The 13,391-nt window shown below is 42.6% G+C and overlaps 1 protein-coding gene and 1 pseudogene across 6 annotated transcripts in view; one reads left to right on the top strand and one right to left on the bottom strand.

Annotated features, from left to right (window-relative positions):
* Positions 1–13,391, bottom strand: part of Dip2c (disco interacting protein 2 homolog C) — a 391,262-nt gene that overhangs the window by 271,785 nt on the left and 106,086 nt on the right. The window lies entirely within an intron of this gene.
* LOC110334122 lies at positions 5,343–8,439 on the top strand (annotated as a pseudogene).

Here is a 13,391-nt window from a genome sequence, read left to right as displayed (position 1 = left end):
CATCCCACCTCTATTAATCAACAATTAAGAAAACTCATCTGCATGCCCACAGGTGAATCTGACAGAAATATTTCCTCAATTGAGGTTCCTTCCCCACAGGTAACTCTAATTTGTGTCAAGGTGACAATACAAACTATACATAAAGAAAGAAACCACATACACATAAAAGCTTTCTATTGTGTGGTGAAATGTACAGTAATGGGTAACCTACCATGTTCTCACTCCAGCACTATGGAACAAGATGGTTTACAAAATAATTTTGCCACTATTATTTCCATTCCACACCAATATGCAACAGATAACTATTCAAGCATATTTCCTCTAAAAGATAACTTTAGCCATGCTAAATGAACTCAGACCACCACCAATAAAGAACATTTACAGCCAAAGTACTTCTACAAACACTGTTTCCTCCTGAAAACCAAAGTGCTTTCTGTAAATGCTTTTCATGCTCTGGGGATACACAAATTATCAGCTTTCCAGACTAACAATGGCCATTGCCTCTCCAGAGGAGCAGTGTGATGAAAAGAGTCTTGAAAAACTTATGCCAGCCAGCCCAGTCACCAAGCTCCTTGTGCTATCAGGAAACCATCTGCCACGGGGAGAAAAGCTTCTTCGTTACATGTTAGGGGTAAGTAAAACTCAGGGAGAGAAGTAAAGAAGAACCAAGGCAGCTTCCTAAGAAGACACCACAGCCAGGACTTCAGGAGAGCGAAAACACAAACTTTGCCAACTCCAAAGATGAGAATTCTGAAGATGTGATTTAATATTTACATTAAATAAATGGGTTATTTTTATAACAACTAGTCAAACTCCTCCTCTTAATTTTTTTTCTAAATCACTAAGTTTCAATCCTTTATTAAATTTAATCACTTTGTTGGAACAAGTTCACAAATAAAACACACGAAGCTAGATTAAAGTAGACACTCAAACATTTTCCAAGTGACAAACTACACATCTTAGTGAACATCTATACAGTTAGAATGACCATTCTGAAGCCATGGAGGATTGAGTTTAGCACTTGTGAGAGCTAATCTTGGTAGTCAAGTTGACAGCATGTGGAATCAACTAATATCCAAGCATCTGGACATGGCTATGAAGGATTTTCTTGACTGTATCATTTGAAGTAAGAAGACCCATCCTAAATCTGGGCTACATCTTTTGGCGACAGTCTACACAAAAGGACATGGACGAAAAAAGCTTTGCCCTTTCCTCCTGGCCCTCACATTCTGCCAAGTTCATCTGTTACCAGAGCATTCCTTTACTAGTATTAGAACCTACTTTTTTTGTTGTTGTTGTTTTGGGTTTTTTGGTTTTTTCAAGACAGGGTTTCTCTGTGTAGCCCAGGCTGTCCTGGAACTCACTCTGTAGACCAGGCTGGCCTCGAACTCAGAAATCTGCCTGCCTCTGCCTCCCAAGTGCTGGGATTAAAGGCATGTGCCACCACTGCCCAGCTAGAACCTACTTCTTTAGGATTCCAACACTGAAAGCCAGCCAGGATATCCCATCCTGTGGACTTAACCAGATGTTTTCCCTTTCTTATCAATTGGCAGTCATTGTTGGATTTAGCTGGATGACAACCTATAAATCACTCTAATACATTTTATGGTGTGTGTGTGTGTATGTGTGTAATTTTCTCATTTTATTACTCTTTATTCCTAGAGAGCCCTAATACATACTTTCAATCGCGCGCTCACACACACATACACACACAGGGGTTGGAAGGAGGGCAGGGCCTTTATATCTTCTTTCATGACTCAGGCCCTTTTGTTTATACTCCATCCATCCTCATCATCTCAACACCTTTTGTTTTAAACCAGAAAAATCTTGTGGCTGTGCTCAGCTTAGCCTTTCAAATACCATCTTCTTCCCAGTGACTCATCTGACCTTGGATAAGCTAATCACTCTCATTCATATTAAAACAAGTTAGACAACTTCCTCTTACTTAGAACAGTATCCATGTGCCAAGAATGTAATCGCATGCATTAATTAATGATTTCTCTGATCACTCATGTTAAGGTTAATTAGGGAATCTGGTTTCAACAGTATGGGGTTGCAGGGTCAATTTACAGGCAAGTACTCCAAGTGAAAGGAAAAGGGCTTCATTGTTAGCATTAGAAGTATTTTCACAGTATCTACTGAAGGATAACAAAGGAAAAGTTTACAAGAATAAATTACTGCCAAGTGCTTATTCAGTACTTAAAGAAATGAAAGGCAATTTATTCTGTATAATGTTACTTTCAAAAATGATACTTTTACAAAAAGATTTGTTTATAGTGACAGCCCCTTAAAAAAGCAAATTTACCAGTGACTTGGATTTTAGTGTACACACAACTTCACAGGTTCAAAAGCACGTAGTAGACAGCAAAAGAGGCATGGATGGGACCCTAGCTGGTCCACTGCTTTATTGGATGGTCTTTGACTTGTTTATAGGTTTCTTCCTAAACCTCACTTTCTAAGTAAGCAAATGAGGGTTAACATCTATTTCTATGGGCTTCTCCATACAAGATGCTGGGTACATTATGGATCAGCAGTGAGCTGTTTTCCATACATCAGCCCCTTGATAAATGAACTCACTCCTACTATATCATCACCACAATAATTACAAAAACGCTGCCAGCACAATACTCTGAGTTTTCAAGACATCATGGTAACAAGTGAGTGAGTTTGTGTGTGTGTGTGTGTGTGTGTGTGTGTGTGTGTGTGAGAGAGAGAGAGAGAGAGAGAGAGAGAGAGAGAGAGAGAGAGAGAGAGAGCACAAACACACACATCTACAAAGCCCACACTCATGTCCACAGATAGCTGAGCTCTCCACTGTTTAGTTTTTCCTTCTCTAACACAAGAAGAACACGGCATTGAGAGGATAAGTAGTATGAAGCAGCTTTGAGATAAAGTCTAGGATACCTGGGGTGGCTACTGCCTAGTATATCTCAGTAAATGAGAAAGATGTGTTGCCACCACCCATAGTGGTTATTATTGGTACTGTACCTGCTTTCAGATTCTTCCCATCAACTATACACCCACCTAGTTACCAACCAAGATCAACTATTCAGACAGAAGACAAGATAGGAACCCTAACCTAGTCAATGGGCATTTTCATAAAGCAAAAGGACAGTTATGATCATATCTAAAAGAAAAAAATTACATTAATGTGTTCCCTTTTTGAAATGTTTGGGGTGATCAGGAACATCTCTACCTGTCATATGACAGGTTCCAAATAATCTCCAAGCCTGCAGCCTGACCAGTTTTCCTTTCGGTGGAATAAGCAGGGAGTACTAATCAGACAGCAATGTAAAGTTGGGCTTTGCTTTTAAAACTATGGGGGTGGGTGTCGGGCAGAGTGACTCTTAGAAGGTGGAAGAATAATTCATTTAGAGACCACCACCACCACCCCCACCGCCCCAAGTTGGTAACTCAGCATTTCCTCCCCATGCATTATATGTCCCTTTTGCACAAAGAAGTACCATCCACCCCAGAATCATCAGTGCACTCACAAAGGCAAAGGCTGCATCCACCTCAACCCTTCTTTATCTCCAAATGGCTAAAGAGTCACCTCTCTCTGTGGTGGCTTCAATGTCTCAGCCAATATGGCAGAAGGACTCTTGCATATAGATGCACATATGCACAAGTACCCATCTGCTCACATGTGCATATGAATGCTTGCATTCCATACCCTCAAATACACCACTTGCTGACGAAGAACACACCCGTGATACTCCGTGGCATCTCAGGGCTGTAGGAGAAAATTGTCAAAGCCATCACAGTTGTGTGACTACTATCCTTATTGTAAGCAGCACAGATGTAGACAAGATGGGTTTACTGGGCGGGCAGTGGTGGCGCACGCCTTTAATCCCAGCACTTGGGAGGCAGAGGTAGGCAGATTTCTGAGTTTGAAGCTAGCCTGGTCTACAGAGTGAGTTCCAGGACAGCCAGGGCTACACAGAGAAATCCTGTAGGGGGTGTGGGGGGGAAGATGGGTTTACTATAGGACACCAATATTGGGGTAATTTTATTTAACAAGATTCAGCTTTTCTGTTCATTTGCTGGTCAATGTTACAGCAAGCATGGGAGAGTCCTCTAGAAACACTCAAGCACACATATATTGAAACACAGGGATAAATAAGACAAGCATTACACACACATAGGCATGCAAACTATCTGTGGTGGTTTGGATAAGAATGACCCCATAGGTTCATACAGTTCAATATTTAGTCCCCATTTGGTGGGACTGATTGGGAAGGACTAGAGGAGTAGCCTTGTTGGAGGAGGTGTTGAGGGCAGGCTTCGAGGTTTCAAAAGACTTGTGCTATTCCTGGTGCTCATTTACATGTGCATTCTCATCCTTATGATTGTAGCTCAGCTTTTTGTCACTGCCTCTGAAACCCATCATGGACTCTAACCCTTTGCAACTTTAAGCCAAATTAAACACTTTTTATAAATTGTTCTCCCTATGATATACCACCTCAGCAACAGAAAAATAACTGGCACACCAGCCTAGAAACTATCTACACAACAACTTCTGCACTTCCCTGTTCCACTTCCTCATCCCATAGGCACCAGGCCAACACTTAACACCCAGAGGAGCTGAGTCTTCCAGGCAAACTGATCACTCACGTTTTCATTAAGTGCCTGTTAGTCTCTCCTTGACTCACTTAAACTTGTTTGAAACTGGAAATGATTTCCATGGGTTTGGAATTCCCTCCACCCATGTCACAAGATTCTCTCCTGAAGGAGAAAGCAGTAAGTGATATGAGATCTATTGGCTATGTGCCCCTTTAACCATAAAACATTATCTTCCATCAAAAAAGAAGAGACACAATTTGACTTTGGAGTGGGTGCCGGGGGACGCGGTGGCAGAGGCGCAGGGACCAGGCAGGCACTTGGAGCAAGGGTACCACAAGTGTGGAACCTTGGCCTGCGCGCGAGAACAGCGCACTGTGGTGCGGGCAGATGGGTGCACAGGGGTGGGGAGCAGAGGCGTGAGGCGCGCGGGTGGCCTGTGGCCGGCCTCCCTCAGTAAGTACCGTCCTTGCCCTTCTTCCGGAGAAGCCTCTAACCCTGGGCCTGGGTGAGGGGCTAGGGGTGGCCGGCTGAGAGAGGTATGCTAAAGCTGGTTTCCCAGCCCCTTACACTGTGGTAATAATAGGAGCAGCTGGTGCCATCCATTCACAAGTGGCAGGCACTTTCCAGCAGCCCAACCAATCCTACCTCTACTCTACTCCAGGAAACTTCACCACCACCACCACTGCCAGGCCAATTCTCGTGGGTGGCAGCGACTACTTTTGGTTTCCTTTGTATTAAAGATAATTAAAGGTGAAAAAGAAATTGTACACCAAGAAGCCATGAAGAAGAGAAGTGTGGATGAAACAGAAAATGGAGATGCTTTCCTTGACCTGAAGAAACTGCCCATCTCCAAATCCTCCCATCGCTATATGAAAGAGAAGCTCTTGGATATAAGACAATGTCCCTACTCTAAGCAGAGGCCATCATGCCTCTCTGAAAAAAATATGACAGTGATTGTGTCTGGGACCCAGAGAAGTGGCATGCCTCTCTACCCAGCCTTGGGGCAGACCTCACCAGTGGAAAGTCAGAAAGAGACAGAATCAGATTGACCTTTTCTGGTGCACAAAATAGCAAATCCACAAGAGCGAGTGAAAGAAGATGACTTAAATGTTGTTCTCAAACCAGAGACAAAGCTTTGGAGGTGGCTGCCATGTGACAGCTGCTCTTAGCTCCCGACACTCTGGCAGTCCATTGGAGAAAGACAGTGATGGGCTTCACCTACTTGGTGGAGGAAGGATTGGCAGTAGAAGGATAATTTCTGCCCAGGCATGTGAAAAGGATCACTGTCTCAGTGATAAGGACCTGCACAACTTGATAGGTGGAGACAGAGAGTGGGACTACAAGGACAAGCGTTTCAAGAGGGAGTTTGGAGATAGTAAACGTGTCTTTGGTGAGCATAGAAGAAACAATTCATACACTGAGGAAGAACCAGAATGGCTTTCAGCTGGACCTACCAGTCAGTCTGAAATATAGAGCCGATGATTCTAGAAGAGGATCACAAAGGGAGAAAAAGAACAAGGTGACAGAGCAATGGAGGGGTGGAAGAGGATGAGGTGGAAGTCATTCTGGCCCAGGAGCCCTCTGCTGATCAGGAAGTTCCAAGGGATGTCATCCTACCTGAGTAGTCCCCAGGAGAATTTGACTTTAATGAATTCTTTAACCTTGATAAGGTGCAATGTTTGGCTTCAATAATAGAAGATGTTCTGGGGGAATGATCGGTCTCTGCCATCTGCTTCAGTAGGTGGTTCTCTAACCCAAGCCACTCAGGAACCAGATCCAGCAGCCTTAGATCCACACCCCATGAAAAACTTGAGAGACTGGAGGGTTTGGAGCAAGCCTCTCTCCTGGCCAGAACTCGGAGAATTATTTTGCTCCTATACCATCGGTAGACCGAGCTGAAAACAGTGTGGACATTTTAGAAATGCTACAAAACACCAAAGTAGATTTAAAACTTCTTTCTAGTCTTTCTGCAAATAAAGAAAAACTTAAGGAGAGCTCACATTCAGGAGTTGTACTTTCAGTGGAAGAGGTAAAAGCTGGGCTGCAGGGCTTGAAGGTGGACCAGCAAATGAAGAATTCAACTCCCTTCATGGCTGAACATTTAGAGGAGACCCTGAGTGCTGTGACTAGCAATCAACAGCTCAAGAAAGATGGAAATATGACTGCATTCAACAAACTAGTAAACACCATGAAGGCAAGTGGGACTTTGCCTACCAAGCCCAAAGTTAGTCAAAACCTTGAAAGTCATTTGTTGGCCCCTCCTGAGATTCTAGGCCAGCCTGTTTCTAATAACATCCTAAGGAACTTCTGAGTCAACCGGTTCAGAGACCTGCTTCTTCCAATCTTCTCAGTGGCCTCACGGGGAGCTTGGAGCCTACTGCATCTTTATTGAGTCAAAGAGTGCCCTCTCCTCCAATGTCACAGGTGTTTCAAACTCAAGCAGTCTCAGCAAACTACCTTCATCCAAGGATACCATCACCAGTTGGTTTCCCATCTGGACCCCAGCAACTATTTGGAGATCCATTCCAAGACATGCACAAGCCCATGAGTCCTGTCACAGCCCAGAGGAACCAGCTAGAATTGCAACAAGCTGCTTTGGAGGGGCTGGCCCTACCACATGCAGTACAAACAGCACCCTTCTACTAGCCTACTAGCCTGGTTTTAGCAAACCACAGGTAGACAGAACCAGAGATGGGTTGAGAAACAGGCAACAGCGAATGTCAAAGTCACCAGCACCCATGCACAGAGGAAATTTCTCTTCCCCAGCTCCTGCTGCCTCCATAACAAGCATGTTTTCTCCTTCCTTCACCCCTACTCCAGTGATCCGGAAGATGTATGAAAGCAGAGAGAAAAGCAAGGAGGAAACAGCACCCAGAACAGTGGTTCCTGGTGATGGTAAAGAGGATACTCAGAAGGCCAAAGAGAACCTGCTGGTAGCCAGGCAGTGGTGGCGCACGCCTTTAATCCCAGCACTTGGGAGGGGGAGGCAGAGGCAGATGGATTTCTAAGTTCGAGGCCAGCCTGGTCTACAGAGTGAGTTCCAGCACAGCCAGGGCTATACAGAGAAACCCTGTTTCAAAAAAAAAAAAAAAAAAAAAGGAGAGAGTAAGAAAGACAGAGAGAACCTGCTGTCATCCAATCCCATACCCAATACCTATCAAGATTCTTCTCCTGTGACAAATCCTAAGCTTTCAACATTACAGCAGTCTTCATGCTCCACCTCACTGTCCCAGACCAACTATTATACCAAAGAACAAGATTATTGATCTAAAGTAGCTGGGAGAAAAACACCTACCTTGGCATCCCCAGTCCCAGGAATACCTTCTCTCCGTACTACCCACCAAGTTCCCCTAGTTCCTCATGTTCCTATTGTTTGACCTGCGCACCAGCTTCACCCAGGATCAGTCCAAAGGTGGATAGCCCAAGGGGTACATCCACAGCATCATCCAAGTTTGCTCTAAGCTGGTGTGCTTCCTCCTGGGATAGACATGGCTCCTTTACAGGGGCTATCTGGACCACTCCTAAGTCAGCCCTTGTACCCTTTGGTCTCTGCTGCCAGTCACCCTCTCCTAAACCCTCGTTCTGGGACCCCTCTGCATTTGGCAGTGATGCAGCAGCAGCAGCTACAGCGCTCAGTTCTGCATCCTCCAGGCTTTAGTTCCCAGGCAGCAGCTATCAGCGGTCAGACTCCTCAGAATGTACCCAGCTAGTTGGGCCTGCCCTACATGCACTCCCAGCTGGAGCATCGTAACAGCCAAAGAAGCAGCTCCCCTGTGGGCCTTGCCAAATGATTTGGCTCAGATGTTCTACAGCAGCCTCTGCCCTCCATGCCCACCAAAAGTTACCAGTGTAGATGAACTGGAATATAGACAGTGAAGAAGGCAAGCTGGCTCACCCATACCTGGACCTGTGGTGGCACACTGATCATGAGTTTCATTCCCCATCTTTATAATGGGCTTTTACATTGGAGCACGCTGTGAGAAGATGTTTAGGGGATCCACATACCTATCATGATCAATATTATGACAGAAGACTGTTAAATAATAGAATGAGCCTACATGGTTCAAATACAAGGGACACAAGATTGTCAGTCCTGGAAGTCTTTATTTTATAAAATATGTGAATAAAGTGTTGGTGTCTTCTAGAGCTAACACCTAAGGATTCTGAAAAAATAACAAATGTATAGACCCTTATGTACAGACCTGTGTATAAACTTTTGAACATCATATAAATACAATAGCTTTTTTTGAACTTATACATACAGCTGTACATAAAGTAACTATCAGTTAGGCCTGTGTCAACTGTTTGGATTTTTTTCACTTGTATATTTGGGATTTATTAAAACCACATGTTTATTTATATGTCACATGTGTGAACAATTAAAAAAAAAAAAGAATGAGAAAGAACCAGGCATGGTGTTTCATGCCCATAACCCCATCACCTGAGAGACTTAGACAGAAAGACTTCCATTAAGTTAGAAGCCAGCATAAGCTAAAAGCAAGACCTATGTATGTGAAGGAAGAATAAAGTGAAAGAAGCATGAAAGCAAAGGAAGGAAGGAAGGAAGGCAGAGGAACTAAAACATGTTTCTCAGAATTAAAGTTCAATTATATTCAAGTACATGGAAAAAGTAGCAATACTTTTAATAATTATTAAATACTGTTTAAACTACTTAATTATTATTAAAATTATTAGAGTAGACTTGAAGCAGCAGAGTGAAAGCATAATTATTATTCCTAAGGTTTTTTTTTTTTTAAGTTTAAAGCAAAAAAAAAAATTATTTCAAGGTGGACATGGTGGCACAGGCCTTTAATCCTAGCATAACCAAGAATACATAGAGAGGCATTCTCTAATATTTTTTGGTTGTGAGCATAGCCTTTTAATGGCTAGCCATCTTTCCATCCCAAGAGGCAGTCTCAAAAGAAAAAAGGAAAAAAAAAAAAAGAAAAGAAATTTGTTTCATTAGTTCAGTAGAGCAGGCTGGTCTCAAACTCAGATCTCTCTCTGTCTCTGGGCTGGGATTAAAGGCATGCACCACCACACCCAACATGTACCACTGTTTAAAGTACTTGTGTAAGTTATAAAAAACAAAACTGGTATCCATCTCAAAGAAGTTTTACCAAGCAGTCTAACGGGTTATAGTTTCATTACATTTGTTCCTGCATCCTTAGTGTGTGAGGGACAGCCATTTGTGTCTTGCTGGTACTCAATATTCACAAGAGGATATCACTATGAAAATGTGCTTTAATCTTGTACTGGCTAGCTTTGTGTCAACTTGACACAGCTGGAGTTATCACAGAGAAAGGAGCTTTAGTTGGGGAAATGCCCCCATGAGATCCAGCTGTGGGGCATTTCCTCAATTAGTGATCAAGGGGGAGAGGCCCCTTGTGGGTGGTGCCATCTCTGGGCTGGTAGTCTTGGATTCTATAAGAGAGCAGGCTGAGCAAGCCAGGGGAAGCAAGCCAGTAAAAAACATCCCTCCATGGCCTCTGCATCAGCTCCTGCTTTCTGACCTGCTTGAGTTCCAGTCCTGCATCCTTTGGTGATCAACAGCAGTATGGAAATGTAAGCCGAATAAACCCTTTCCTCCCCAACTTGCTTCTTGGTCATGATGTTTGTGCAGGAATAAAAACCCTGACTAAGACAAATCTCTTCTACCCTCAGAATGTTCTGAGCAATTATTTCACACAAATGTATGGTAAAAGTTTCCTACTTTTCCATTTCTCCAGCAAGTATGCCTAGTCAAATTCATCTTAGTGTATCTACCGGCAGTCATGCATTAAATCAGAAACAAGTGAGCGTATCAATGCCATCAAATACCAATGAATGTATGCAAATGAAGGACTCTAAACACAAGGTCAAGGGGTTGCAACAGATTATTGCAGCAACTTATACAACCAGAGCACAGTCCTCAACTCATCCTAACTGATCACTGAATTGATTCTGTGCCATGATTAATGGGGAAGATTCACTCTAAGTACCAGCACACTTTACCCCTGGATAATCTACTTAAATATTCATGAGCTGTACTTACTACTCTAGGCAACTCAGAATCATTAGTGGACATGTCTTACTTTTATATTCCAGATTAGGCTGGGGCGTGGGGAGTATTTGTCTGCCAAAGGTAGAAACAAAGGGCTGTCTACAGATAAAAGCATTGGGTACCCTAGAAAAGGTTCTCACAAAATGCATGGTGGGTGACCTGCCTCAGTTATCATGTTAGGCTTATCATGATCCAGGTTCTAGCCTTCTAAGAAAGAAAAATACGCTAGTTTATCTTCCTTACTTTTCTCTCCTCCACACAGCCTCATAAATATGCACCACTCACACTAAGAAGCACGCGTGCACACACACACACACACACACATATCTTTTGGGGGGAAGGTTAAAATAATTTTTTTGAGTTTTCCCAAGACTTAATATCTTTAAGTCTTGTTTCAAGGAATAACATTTTAGAGAAAACTTTCTATCCAAGCACCTTTTGCTGTTTCATGGGTGAAACAAAATCCTTATGATATGCATTATTTTATTTATTTTATTTACTTGCTGGCAGTAAGAACTAATCCTAGGGTTAGGCAAGTGCTCTACCATTAAAGTATAACCTCATCCCTAAAATGTACATTTTTCATCTAATAAATACAATCTTTCTAATTCTCTGTCAAGTACTTCCAAATCTCAAGGATGGTTTGGGGGCTGTGGCTGCGAAAACAACTCAAGTTTTTAAGATTTAGTATCCAAGTAGACTTGACTCAGTACCTCACAGGCATGGTCTCCTTTCAACATCTTCATCTTATGCATAAGTAAACTGAGGCTCTAAAAGAGACTCTTGCCAGCATACCCTGATCTTGAAATACAGCTTCTTCTTTAGCCTTTGTCACCATCCAACAGGCTGACATATTTCAGACCTTAAAAGAAGGCCCATTCTGACTTTTTTCTTGTCTTCTATTACAGGATATTTGAAAAACTTTAAGTCCTGCTGTCACAGCTATTGCCAATTTAAGAATTCTAATACTGGCCCAATTTGGGAAATGGCAGTCACAATACAGTTTTGCTTGCCTTTACATCCCCCAAGGTTCTAAAACAATTCCAGACAGAATAAGACATAAGCTAGGATTTGTTTTGCTCTGATTTAAAAAGGTTGCAAAGGGACTTTTTCTTTTTAATTGAAAAGTTCTCCTGTTACTGCCTTGCTATATTGCTGATTAGTTAATAAGTACAAACAACAAGAGAAGGTTACCATTCTCCTAAAAGTAGTGAACGCATAAAACAATTAACCATTTCTATCTGCCAGGCTGGAACAAACAGGTGCTTTCCATAGGCAATGACCATGGACTAGAATACCTTGGGCTCCCTTAGTGTATGTCTTGGGGACACTGAAATCTAAGCCAAAAATTGCATCTCCTGAATGAATCACATGAATCTGAGAAGCAAAAACTGCATGTGTACCAAACGCCATCAGAAACATACAGGACGCCTTCAAGTGGAAGCCACCCAGTGCCTGTGAAAAGAATGCTGCTCCATGAAGGAGCACTCGGTGCTGCTTTGTCTCTCATGTACCCCCTTAAGTCCCCACTGTCCCGTCAGTGAGGACTTTATCCTTTCCTAGCTATGCTTGTTTTGCTATAAGAAACAAGCAGGCCTCCAAGATTCTGAAGATGATCAGTGCCGTCCTTCCCGCTCTGGCACAGTACAAAGCAAGTGGCCTTCCTCACTGTGAACACGCCTGTATCCCACACCACCTCTGACCCAGCAGAGCAGGGAGTGCTGATGCCATTAATGAGGTTTTACTGGGCAAAAAGGGAACACATAGAATGCCTTTACCCAATAAGCAACTTCTCACTCATGTTCCCTCTTCTGCACAATACCAGTTAAATGTCTACTAGCAGGGATATATAGGCGAACAGAGACCACAAGACACACCTACAGAAGAGTAAAAACATACTTTCTTTGAAGACTCCTCCCAGCAGGGCAGACTGATTGTTTGAAATGTATGTCACCAAATGCTTTGACGGCAGAAGCCGCATGGTGTAGTTTATACCTGAGTGGCCCAACCCATTTCTCATCGACTGTTCATAGAGCCTTAATGTTCTACTAACTGTGTATCTGGCCAAAACAGCCCATTCATCTCTTAAAGGACTTCAGGAGCATTGATAGACATACCGAGGATACATTATTCATAGTGCACTGTAGCATACAGCATTTCAGGATAAGCATTTTTTTACTTCCAGGTGCTTTGTGCTGTAACACATTATTTGGCAAAGTCACTATTTAATATTCTTTGTGACTAAATAGTACAAACATTTGCTATGTCTGAAATGAATGCAGACTGCTTATTTACTGAAATTTCTATTACCTAAGCATACATGAGGATTTGGTACATATAATGCCAAGTGTGTGATTTTTTAGTTTAAGCTTTGATTATATTTTTACGGCTTTTGAAGCTCCTTTTTGATCCATGATATCTCTTAATTTCTACCTCGTCCCAACTGTTTCCTACATTCCCCTTCCAAAGCTGAACTATGAGGCCACTAATCTAGGACTCGAGAGCAATTAATGAGCATTTGAGGAAATTAACTATATTCTACACAGGACTTTGGGTTAGTTCTTTCCACTTCTGCCAGCTTACAGCTGCTAAGCAATCACACATGCCTATTCTATATTTCAACAATAAAAACAGCCCACACTAAGCAGTGTTTAAGTCTTAGTAAATTTACTCCACATAAATGGCTGGCATAAAGACACTGTCAACAAGACAAAAAGGCCACCAACAGATTGGGAAAGGATTTTTACCAATCCTAAATCTGATAGAGGACTAATATCCAATATAT

Source organism: Mus pahari, chromosome 16 (genome assembly GCF_900095145.1).
Source record: "Mus pahari chromosome 16, PAHARI_EIJ_v1.1, whole genome shotgun sequence".
Taxonomy (NCBI): Eukaryota; Metazoa; Chordata; class Mammalia; order Rodentia; family Muridae; genus Mus; species Mus pahari.
This window is presented reverse-complemented; position numbering and strand designations above follow the sequence as displayed.